This window comes from Eublepharis macularius, chromosome 1, assembly GCF_028583425.1.
Source record: "Eublepharis macularius isolate TG4126 chromosome 1, MPM_Emac_v1.0, whole genome shotgun sequence".
NCBI classification, from domain to species: Eukaryota; Metazoa; Chordata; class Lepidosauria; order Squamata; family Eublepharidae; genus Eublepharis; species Eublepharis macularius.
The window spans coordinates 59,242,043-59,253,904 of NC_072790.1; positions in this window are offsets into that span (position 1 = coordinate 59,242,043).

Sequence of the window (11,862 nt, forward strand, 5' to 3'; positions counted from 1 at the left end):
AGCTACAGCCAATCTTTTTATATTTTGGGGGAAGGGTTTAATTTCGCATTTTTTACAAAGATCTCAGATTTTTCAGCAAACCTGGGGCTTTTCTCAGGTTTCTAGAAATATTTGTCTTCTCTGTCAATGGTTCCACTCTCTAGTTTAGAAGTGGGTTCCATTTCAAAAAGTTTGAGAATCAAGCTGAAAGGTCCCTATGGTGCTGCCAGGGCTGTTGGCTCATCTCAGCTTGCTCTTGGCCTCCAATGGCTCTTTTGGGCAACAGCCCACCCATAACTTGCCCAGTGAGTTAAAGAGCCAGTCCACCTCTGCTGGGTGGGAGACCTCTCTTGTCTTGGAAAAGGCCAATCATCAGGTTTCCTGCCCCTTCGAAGTGTGACATAGGCACAAAATTCTTCTGGAAGAAGACTTCCTTGTGCAGTGTTGCCTGTGTGGTTTAAACTGGGCCCTGAGATGCTACATGTGCAGCATTGGAATGATTGATATTCAGAGGCCGGCTGTGCATGGCAACTTGCATTCCAAAGTTACACATATGAGATGATTTGAATAACAAGCTAGTTTAAGCAAGATGCTGGGTGCATTCAGTAGGTCTTCCATCCAGCTAGCACAATTTTTCAGGCAAGCCTTAGATTCTATGGGATTTATGGTAGATGTGCCACTGGGATAATGAGTTGTGTGCTGGTCTTGGGACCTGTTCTCCACCCTCTGTAGCTGTTCTTGCTTCATGGATCATCATTTCCTTGATGATGTTAAAAGTCCAGAAGCAAGAAGAGTATATATCATGAAATATTGGTTTCTATTATTGGTCTGGTAACGTTTAAAGAGAGTGCACAGTAATAAAAATCTACTGATAAAAGAGGATATGTTTTGATGATGAGTCCCATAAAATGAAACATGATGTCATAAAAATACTGGTGATAAAAAGTGTTCAGGGACAAATTGTTTATTACAAGACCCAGAACAGACACCAGCATATTTTTTTAACCCTTTTCAAGAGGCCCAAGATCTCCAAATGATAAAATGTTGATATAGTCAACTGGAACATCCGTGATTATTCATTGTATCACACATGGGGCTGCCTGTGGCTTATTTTGCAACACCAGAAGCTAAGATCTGCATCACTCTATAAGTAAGCTATACCTGGGGAGCAGGGCAAAGCTATTTGGCTTTGGAGACTTTTATAGTGCACTGTGAAGTATTGACTTCCATGGACTTAAAAAGATGTAACTCAACTTGGGATTGCATTGTTAACCCTTTTCTTCTTATTGGATATGGCCACTGGACATATTATGGCTTCTATGAGCAAATAAAATAGAGATGTACACTTTGCATGAGATAAACACTGTCTTAACAGCGATAATTCTTTTGCTGACTGTATGCATCTGACGAAGAGAGCTGTGGCTCTTGAAAGCTTATGCTACAATAAAGTTGGTTAGTCTTAAAGGTGCTACTGGACTCTTTACTATTTTGTATGAAACAGCCATCTCTTTTCTCCAGCTGCTAATAATTACAGTGAGGAGAAAAGACACCCCCATTCACATATAAAATAGAGTGTATTACTAGAGCTTGTGGGAACATGGAAGGAAACTTTTCTCCATTGCATCATTCTCTGGCACTTGGAGAATATTGAACTTGGACAGGGAAGTGTTCTAGGATAGGAGAAAATGCTGAAAGAAATAAAGTGTGGTGAGGTAAGGCAGAAGTACAATATTTAACTCCTCTCATCCACATTTTCCATTATATGTGTATGTGTAGAGTGCCCTCAAGTCATAGTTGACATGGCAATCCCTGGTGGGGTTTTCATGGCAAGAAAGTAGTTTGCTATTGCCTGCCTCTACAACCCTGGTCTTGGTTGGAGGTCTCCCATCCAATTACTAACCAAGGCCGACCCTGCTTAGCTTCTGAGATCTGACAAGAACAGGCTTACCTGGGCTTGATTATATGTAAAAAAACAAAACAAAACAGATATCTACTACATCTGAAGCTGGGAAAGGATGTAAAAGTTCATTCATCTGCCAATTCATGTTGTCCTCTGTCTGCATTTCATTGCATATAGGATGAGAATGCCTTCTCCTATCTGTGTGGAACAGTAGCTACCTTCTCCTATCTGGAGGAATGTCTGTCATTTGGACGAGTACAGTCTCTGCAAATTACACCTCAGTTTGGATTTGTAACCAGCAAGTAAGATGAAGTTGTTGTTGCTAGGATAAACAGACATAGCAAGGAAGCCTCAGTGGGTGCAATTTTCTATACTGTGTTTTCTGACACAAATAACGACACCATTTTCTTTGTAACACTGCAAGTTTATCTACTGTGTGTTAAACAAGAGGCAGATGTGACACAATCCTAGACTTACCTGGGCTTTCAAGGTCTAAACTCAATGCCTTTGTATTGTAGTATATCAAAAGGCCCTCAACCAGGAAACTGACTAGTAGCTGATTCACATATACAATATCTAATTATTTTCTCATTTCTTAATTCCTCTTCACTGGATGACAGATGCAGATGTTCAATGGACAATCAGTGTATGCCCTGGGGGGAAACACATCTCAAGTCACACATTTCGTTCATGAATGAAAATGGATTCATCATGAACCAAACATGTGTGATTAAATATGTGTTTCCTCAATTTACTCCACAACATGAAGACGTTTTGTGAGTGAGACAAGAATCATAAAATACATTGTATATTGAATAGCACCGTGGTAGTTACTAATAAGGATAATTAACGAGAAATCATTATGAAGAGCTGTAAGCACTTTTCTTTTTCCCTCTTGAGACTGCCATCTTTATTTAGACTTGTTATTATTTCTTTTTCATTAGGAATGCTCAATAATTTCTGTTTAGTAAAAATAGGAGAGTATCATGGTAAATAAACCAAAATACAAAAAACAACCGTTGCCATGATATGCTTACTATATAGAATATTTTATGCCACAATAAAAGTAATTTTATACAATTTACAAAAAGTCTCTTTATATGTAATGTTTAAAAGCATATATTCCATTATGGTTACATGTGTGAAAGGCAACTAGGGATGTGCGTTTCGGCTTTCTGAGTGCCGAAAGAAAGCCGAAACAAAAGTGTTTCGGCTTCTTTCGGGTTAGCCGAAACGTTTCGGCTTATCCGAAAGAAAAAAATCCGAAATGTTTCGGCTTCTTTCAGCTTTCTTTCGGCTTTTCAATGGGAAAATGCCTCCGTCTTCCCGGACGCCTGGGGGAGGCACTTTCCCACCGAATCAGCCCAAAATTGGTGGGGACCTTCCTCTAACCCCTCTCTAACAACCCCCAAGTTTCAGACCGATTGGACTTTGGGGGGCCATGTTATGGCCCCCCAAAGCAGGTCCCCCTATCCTCCCATAAGAAAGCGAAGGGTGAGCATATTGTTAGCATGCTGCTGCTCATCTTTCTTCATTATTTCCTATGGGGAAAAATGAAGAGGCAGGCTTCCTTTGCCAGGGGTGGCATTTTGCATGCAAAATGCCCCCCAACCCTCTGGGGCCCTTCTCCCACCCTTCCTCCCACCCCCCACCAAGGCTCAGCCTGCTCCCACTTGGGGGGGCATTTCATGGCCTCCCCAAGTAGGTGCTCTGTTCTCTACCACTGACAGCTGGGGGAGGCTTGTCTTGCCAGGGGTGGCATTTTGCATGCAAAATGCCCCCCAACCCTCAGGGGCCCTTCTCCCACCTCTACTCCCACCCCCCACCAAGGCTCAGCCTGCTCCCACTTGGGGGGGGGCATTTCATGGCCTCCCCAAGTAGATGCTCTCAGCCCCCAAAGTCCACCCCCTACAGCCCCACACAAACCCAATTCCCCCCCAGCTGCCGCACACAGACCCAAATCCCCACATTAGCCCCTCACAGACCCAAATCCACCCCCAGCAGCCCCACACCCATAACCCCAGGAACAGGCTGGCAAAGGCCAGCCCTCTCCCTTTGTTCCCTATGCTGGGAACTTCTAAATTCTCTTTCCCTGGCCAATTCTGCACAGCCCAGGGGTGCCACAATGGTGGGCACACTTCTGAGTGCCAGCTGGTCCCTGTGAAAGAGCACCTGAACCACAGACACCCTTCCTCAAGTTCCCCCACCACCTACAGAGATGGCTGGCCAGCCAGCCCCATTGTTTCTTATGATGGGAACCAACTGCACAACAAAGAATAAAACACGAACAACACAAAATAAAGGTTTTTAAAAATTATTTTCTCCCTTTCAAAGTACAAGTAGCAAAGCATTATGACACATTACACCAGCAGTCCCCCACACAGAAAAATAACACAACTCACTTCACATTAAAGAATCACCCCAAAAAATTGCTTTCAAAAGCACTTTATTTCTTTAACTGCTTTAGGTTACACAGTAGGAAGGCACAACAGGGCATGAAAGCAGTGTACTACACAAAAATAACACAACTCACTTCACATCAGAGAATCACACAAACACAATTGCTGTCAAAAACGGTGAAGTGGGTTGTATTATTTTGTGTAGTACACTGCTATCATGCCCTGTTGTGCCCTCCTACTGTGTAACCTAAAGCTGTTCAAGAAATAAAGTGTTTTTGAAAACACTTTGCCAGCCTGTTCCTGGGGTTATGGGTGTGGGGCTGCTGGGGGTGGATTTGGGTCTGTGAGGGGCTAATGTGGGGATTTGGGTCTGTGAGGGGCTAATGTGGGGATTTGGGTCTGTGTGTGGCAGCTGTGGGGGAATTGGGTTTGTGTGGGGCTGTAAGGGGTGGACTTTGGGGGCTGAGAGCACCTACTTGGGGAGGCCATGAAATGCCCCCCCAAGTGGGAGCAGGCTGTGCCTTGGTGGGAGGTGGGAAGAAAGGTGGGAGAAGGGCCCCTGAGGGTAGGGGGGCATTTTGCATGCAAAATGCCACCCCTGGCAAGACAAGCCTCCCCCAGATGTCAGTGGTAGAGAACAGAGCACCTACTTGGGGAGGCCATGAAATGCCCTCCCAAGTGGGAGCAGGCTGAGCCTTGGTGGGGGGTGGGAGTAAGGGTGGGAGAAGGGCCCCTGAGGGTAGGGCTGGCAAAGGAAGCCTGCCTCTTCATTTTTTCCCCATAGGAAATAATGAAGAAAGATGAGCAGCAGCATGCTAACAATATGCTCGCTTTCTTATGGGAGGATAGGGGGACCTGCTTTGGGTACCATAACATGGCCCCCCAAAGTCCAATCTGTCTGAAACTTGGGGGGTTGTTAGAGAGGGGTTAGAGGAAGGTCCCTGCCAATTTTGGGCTGATTCGGTGGGAAAATGCCTCCTCCAGGCATCCGGGAAGACGGAGGCATTTTCCCATTGAAAAAAGCCGAAAGAAAGCCGAAAGAAAGCCGAAACAAAGCTGAAAGCCGAAAGCTAGCTGTTTTGGCTTTCGGCTTTATCCGAAAGAGATATGCCGAAACAAGAATGCCGAAAATTTTTTCCTTGCACACCCCTAAAGGCAACACATCAAAAACACTTTTGCAATAGGCAAACAAAGTGCCAAGTGCCAAGTGCTAAGTATATAACAATTTTCTTCTATAAATATAAAGTGCTTGTGCCTATTGTGGATAGAATTTTTGTGGGTTTCCCCGCTGGGTTGGGGTGGATTTTATTGAGGGAAAGTGTTGATTCCCACATCACTATTAGGCAAGTGGACACAGCCTATTTCCCAATCGCATCCTGCTGGTTCTTGGTTCGTTCCGTGGCTCCCCAGCTGGGCAACCTTTAGACGGGAGCACTCCACTCTCCTTCCCTTATGAAAGTTAAAACTATACACTTAATATGATGCTCAAAGGACAGAGTTTATTCTCTACAGAGGCTAAGACCACAAAGCAATTCTATACAAAGATGAACACTTAACATTATACTCTAAGTCAAAATACAACTTAACACTTTAAACTAATGAATATAAGACACACTTAACGCTATAATACTTAACCTAAGTCATGACACAAGCAAGAGTCCCCTCGGACTGAGCTCAGCCGGGCAGAGGGGCTTCCAAGCTGGAACCTCTCTAGCCGCTTGGCCAGGGCATCAGACAAGTTCTAATGGTGAGCACCTTCTTTTAAAGGTGCTTGTCAGGCGTTGTGTCGTCACTGCTAGAGTGTTCTCATGCCAAGGACTTCATGAATCCTACCTTTCTGCTTATCGGTCTTTCTCTGCGGGGCAGAGGCCTTTGGCGCTCGTTCTAGCATGTTCAGCAAAAAGCGAAAGGCTTCAGGCTGGAAAAAACCCTGATGTGCTCTGCAGGCAAAAAGCGAAAGGACCTTGGGGTGTCACGAGGTCCTAGTGTGCTACATTCTTTCACTAGCTTACTTGTGGGGGAGACAGAGGAAACGAAAGTTAAGAGAAAGGGAGGGCAGAGGAAAAAAACCTCCGCTTTAGGAGTTTTAAAAGTCTTTTTTGCATAGGCCTGGATTTGAACGCTGTTAATGGCCTGGGATTTTCAGAACCAAACTCCAACATTCTCACAACACCTATAGATGACAGAAAAAATGTCTAAACAAGTAACCAATTTTATAATTCAAATACTATCTTTCTGAATGGTGCAATATATACCAAAGTTCAAAATTCATCATAGGATGATCCAACAAGTAAAATTATATGTAAAAAATTGCCTTTCATACATGTAACCAGGGCTTTTTTTCTGGGAAAAGAGGTGGCGGAACTCATTGGGTTGCCTTCGGAGAAAATGGTCACATGGCTGGTGGCCCCGCCCCCTGATCTCCAGACAGCGGCGTGGAGGGCAATCTAAACTCCCCGCTGTTGAGATCAGGGGGTGGGGCCACCAGCAATGTGACCATTTTCAAGAGGTTCCAGAACTCCATTCCACTGCGTTCCCACTGGGAAAAAAACCTGCATGTAACCATAACAGAATATATGCTTTTAAACATTACATATCTATCTATCTATCCAGGGCTTTTTTTCAGCAGGAACGCGGTGGAATGGAGTTCTGGAACCTCTTGAAAATGGTCACATGGCCGGTGGCCCTGCCCCCTGATCTCCAGACAGAGAGGAGCTTAGATTGCCCTCCGTGCCACGGCACAGAGGGCAATCTAAACTCCCCTCTGTCTGGAGATCAGGGGGCAGGGCCACCGGCCATGTGTCCATTTTCTCCGAGGGCAACCTGCTGAGTTCCACTACCTCTTTTCCCAGAAAAAAAGCCCTCTATCTATCTATCTATCTATCTATCTATCTATCTATCTATCTATCTATCTATCTATCTATCTATCTATCTATCTATCTATCTATCTATCTATCTATCTATCTATCTATCTATCTATCTATCTATCTATCTATCTATCTATCTATCTATCTATCTATCTATCTATCTATCTATCTAAAAGATTAAAAAGATTTCCAGGGTATAAACTTTCAAGAGTCAAAGCTTCCTTCATTAGATATTTTACGAAGGTTTCATGATTATTTTTGTATCAAAATATATGTGCAATGTTCACATGATTGCCTTGAATTCTTCTGAGCAGTAATGGTGATGTACTGTTAATTTAAATATTTTAGCATATTTAAATATTATCATGTATCGGTATGATCCAAACAAATTTAAGAATTTGTAAGTCTCACTTACGTAAATGCAAAAGTTTTAAGTGGTTGCTTAGCTGTCTTACGGAAGTGTTTAATCTTGCCTGGATTTCTTCTCTGTCTTTATTCTAAGACATCATATATAGATAGGAAAAAATGTTATTGGCAATACATCATTTGGTATGTTTTTCCTTCCAAAGCTAAATTGTGAATTCATTAAAAATAAGCAGTCATTTTACTGCCTCAAAGTCCCATCCAATGCTTTACCATAATAACTTAACCTACAGCTGTGCATACAGTTAACACTCAAGTAAATCCCACTGAAGTCCATGACACCTAAGATCGTGTGTACCTGCATTAAAATAAAACCAGCGCTTAAAGCAGTAAGGCAGAAAAGTGCTATTTTTAACACATTTCTCTGCTTCTGATTTCAATTTGATATAGACTTGCTCGTGTCTTCTGCTTCTCCGTCCTCTGATCCGTATCTACATTGTGTTTCCAGACAGCATGTATAGTGCTGTAGCCAAACTTCATTATTTTCAAGTGGCCAACAGAAGTCTTCTTCAGGAAATATTATATCTCATAATAGGAGTCATGGCACTCAACAAAAAAGAGTGATTGTACACACTGAAAAGTATTTCCTCTGGTTAGCAACAAGATGTCTGTTCTGTTAGGTGACCCTTTTTTATACTTTATTAGATTTCTTTTTTTATATGGTCCATCAAACAGTGAGGGGAGGAACTTTGCAATATCTGAGAGATTATGATCAGAACAGAAGTAGCACAATTATTATTAGCTCTGCCATTATTCTCAAAAATGACCTCTTAGATCAGAACCCTAAGTATATTATTATTCAAACAGAGATACAAATAACAAACAAAAGGTCGAAACCAAAGGTCTGCTCATTATCCCCTTGTTCTATATTGTAAATTACAGCAATTCACTGTGACAAAAATAAATTACACATTCTTTCTGAAACGTTAACATTGCATGACGTTTGCAGATGAATTTTCAAACACTGGACAATTGCAATGCAGGGGGTCAAGGTGACGATACCATAGAAGAAATAATGTGCCATCCTTTATTCAATATAATGTAAGTCTGCCTTCAACATGAAGTTATTCAACAAAGTAAAAATAATTATATAGCTCATAGAAAAATACTTCTGTATATTTTTCTTGAGATATAATTGTATACATTTACATCTTTTAAAAATACTAAAAAACTTCTGATAAATCTCTGTGATAGGATTTTGTGTGTAAATTTAGATTGAAAGCATTAGACATTGCTCTTTGCATCCTGTTAGTTTTTAGTCATATAAAAATAAACATTGTTGTCATTGGTCTTTATTATAATTCTGGACAAAGTTCTCACTCATAATAATGTACCAGAGCCTGCAATAAACCAAAATGCCAACTCTGTCCCCATATTTACTCTGACAGCACGATCACTGGACCTAACCACACTTGTTAATCTTCCAGTGTTCCATCTTCTAAAGTTTTATATGCTATCTGCTCTTTCATTTTCTACATTGGACAAACAGATTAGTATCTATGAATAAATGGACATAAATCTGACTTTAGAAATCACAACACTCAAAAACCAGTGAGAGAACATTTTAATCTTCCAGCACATTCCATTGCTGACCCAAAAGTGGCTGTCCTAAAACAGAGAAGCTTTAAGGAGAGTTTACAACATGAGATTGCTGAAATGGAGGTTATTCACAAATTCAGAACAATGGATCCCCTTATCTCACCTTCATCAATGGATTGTTGGATTTCAAGGAGAAACTGAGTAAAGAGGAATTAAAACAATTTCTTGTCGAAGGCTTTCACGGCCGGAGAACGATGGTTGTTGTGGGTTTTCCGGGCTGTATTGCCGTGGTCTTGGCATCGTAGTTTCTGACGTTTCGCCAGCAGCTGTGGCTGGCATCTTCAGAGGTGTAGCACCAAAAGACAGAGATCTCTCAGTGTCTGAGAGATCTCTGTCTTTTGGTGCTACACCTCTGAAGATGCCAGCCACAGCTGCTGGCGAAACGTCAGGAACTACAATGCCAAGACCACGGCAAGACAGCCCGGAAAACCCACAACAACCAAAACAATTTCTCTTAACAATGCTAGGGCAGGGCAAGCCTAAAGTGCATTCTATAGATGACACACCCCATCTCTGCTCACCACTCAACTCACCTCTGTAGGAGGGTGCACAGAGAAAAGAGCCTGTGGGGAAGCTGAATGAGAAGATTCTGACAATAGACAGTAGATGAACTAGAAATAAGAAAGAAAGGAATTTTATTTTTAATGAACAGTGCAATTCTAAGGAGAGTTACTCCAGTCTAAGCCCATGGGCACTGTAAATGCATCTTTTTTCAACTTGCTTTTATTAAATGAGAGAAATGCAGGAATACCCTTTAGGAATGAATCCACATTTATGCAGAAGGTGAGATTCTTTTATTTACTAGAGTACTGAGCAACTTCCTTATAAACAGTTTACAATCAGTAGTAAATATGTTTTAGATCAAAATGATCTGGAGTGGACTTGTGCCACTGATTTTATGTTCAGGAGGAGTCTGTTCAGAATATCAATGACCCAGGATAAGGCCCAAATGCCTGTGAATGTTATGGTTGAATGGAAAGTGCTAGTAAAAAACAAAGGAGGGGGAAAGAGGTATATAGAACACAGGGAGAGGGAAAGACTGATAACAGAAATTTTGGGCGAATGCAGTTCAAATTGAAAAATGAATACAAAAAGAAATTGCTGTTAACAAAAAATAAAGACAAGGTAGCCTCTGTTCAATTCATATATGCAGTCAGAATCACAGAAAGCTGCATACAAAGGCGTATGCATTGATAACACTGAAATAAAGATAAACCAGCTCATGGATCTTGGGTATGTTGTGAATGAATCAGAGCTCTATTCAATAGATTGCCAGTTCAATGCCATGAATGAACTGATATGTATCATTCATGATTGCAATGTTTTTGTATTAGAGAACTGCCTTGTAATGCTGAGATATTCTTCTGGGTCAGATAATTTTTTAGCAAATCAAATACTTATAATATATACACAGTTTTTCAACTGCAGACCAACTGGCTACCCACCTGAAACTAAACTGATTTGGACTTTATAGTTTTAACAAACTGGTACAGATAAGGATCAAAGTAAAATGAGACACCAGCTTTGCTACTTGCATATACTCCTATCTCTAGCTGGGGTTGTGTCTGACTCTGTACTTGTTACTATTTCTCTATGACCCAAATGACCCAGATCTTGTTGGATCTCAGAAGCTAAGCAGTGTCAGCTCTGGTTAATACTTGGATGGGAAACCACCAAGCAAGTCCAAGGTTGCTACCCAAAGGTAGGCAATAGCAAACCACCTCTCTTAGTCTCTTACCCTATGAAGTCGCCATAAGTCACTTGTAATGTGATGGCACTTCACACACACATTTTATCAACTAATTGTTCACAACAGAGTTCTTGTTGCCTGTATATGGAAAGACCTGTTTATATGCTTTCTAAGCCTTAGAATGGTGTGACTTTGTTCAGAACACTATAAGTTACCCGTTTTGAGTTAGTCCTCAGATTCCTGAGATAAAGATACTTTCTGTTATTTTTATATATAAATTTTTATTTTTAATTGCTAATATAAAAAAAAAACTACATACAGAAAAAGGAAAAAAGGAAACAGGGGGAGAGGGAAAAAACAACATATAAAAAACACAAACTACAGCTACAAGTATTGCATTCCCTTCATAATACAATTATTTAAAGTTAAACTTTCTAATATGCTATTAGATTGGTAGATCTTATAAGATACGAACTACAGTCAGGATCAGGTCTTCTCCCCCCCCCCCTTGCGTCTCGGTCTCAGTTCTCTCTGAACAGCTACAATAGCTGCGCTCACTCACTCCTCCCCACTCCCCCCTTCAGATTCTGGATCTTCTTTTTGCTGGAACTCTTGATAATTAAGCACAAAGTCCCTCAGCTGTACTTCCGATATTATCTTGTAGGCTTGGTCTTTATATCTGAACCAGATGCCTTCCAGAAATAACCATTTGTATTTTATATCACGGTTCCTCAGAAGAGCTGCAAACCTTTTGTACTTGAATCTTCTTTTCTGAGCTAAAAATGGAACGTCCTTCAATATCTTAACCTTGTTGCCAAGAAAGTCCAAGTCCACATTGTTCGAATTATATAAAATGGTGTCCCGAATCTTCTTAGATGAAAAATCAATAATAATCTCGCGAGGCAGCTGATGCTTCATTGCATATTTTGAAGATGTCCGATGGACTTCCAGAATATCGCTTTTTAACTCTTCTTTAGTTGCCTTTGCGGATGACGCCAAAAGTTC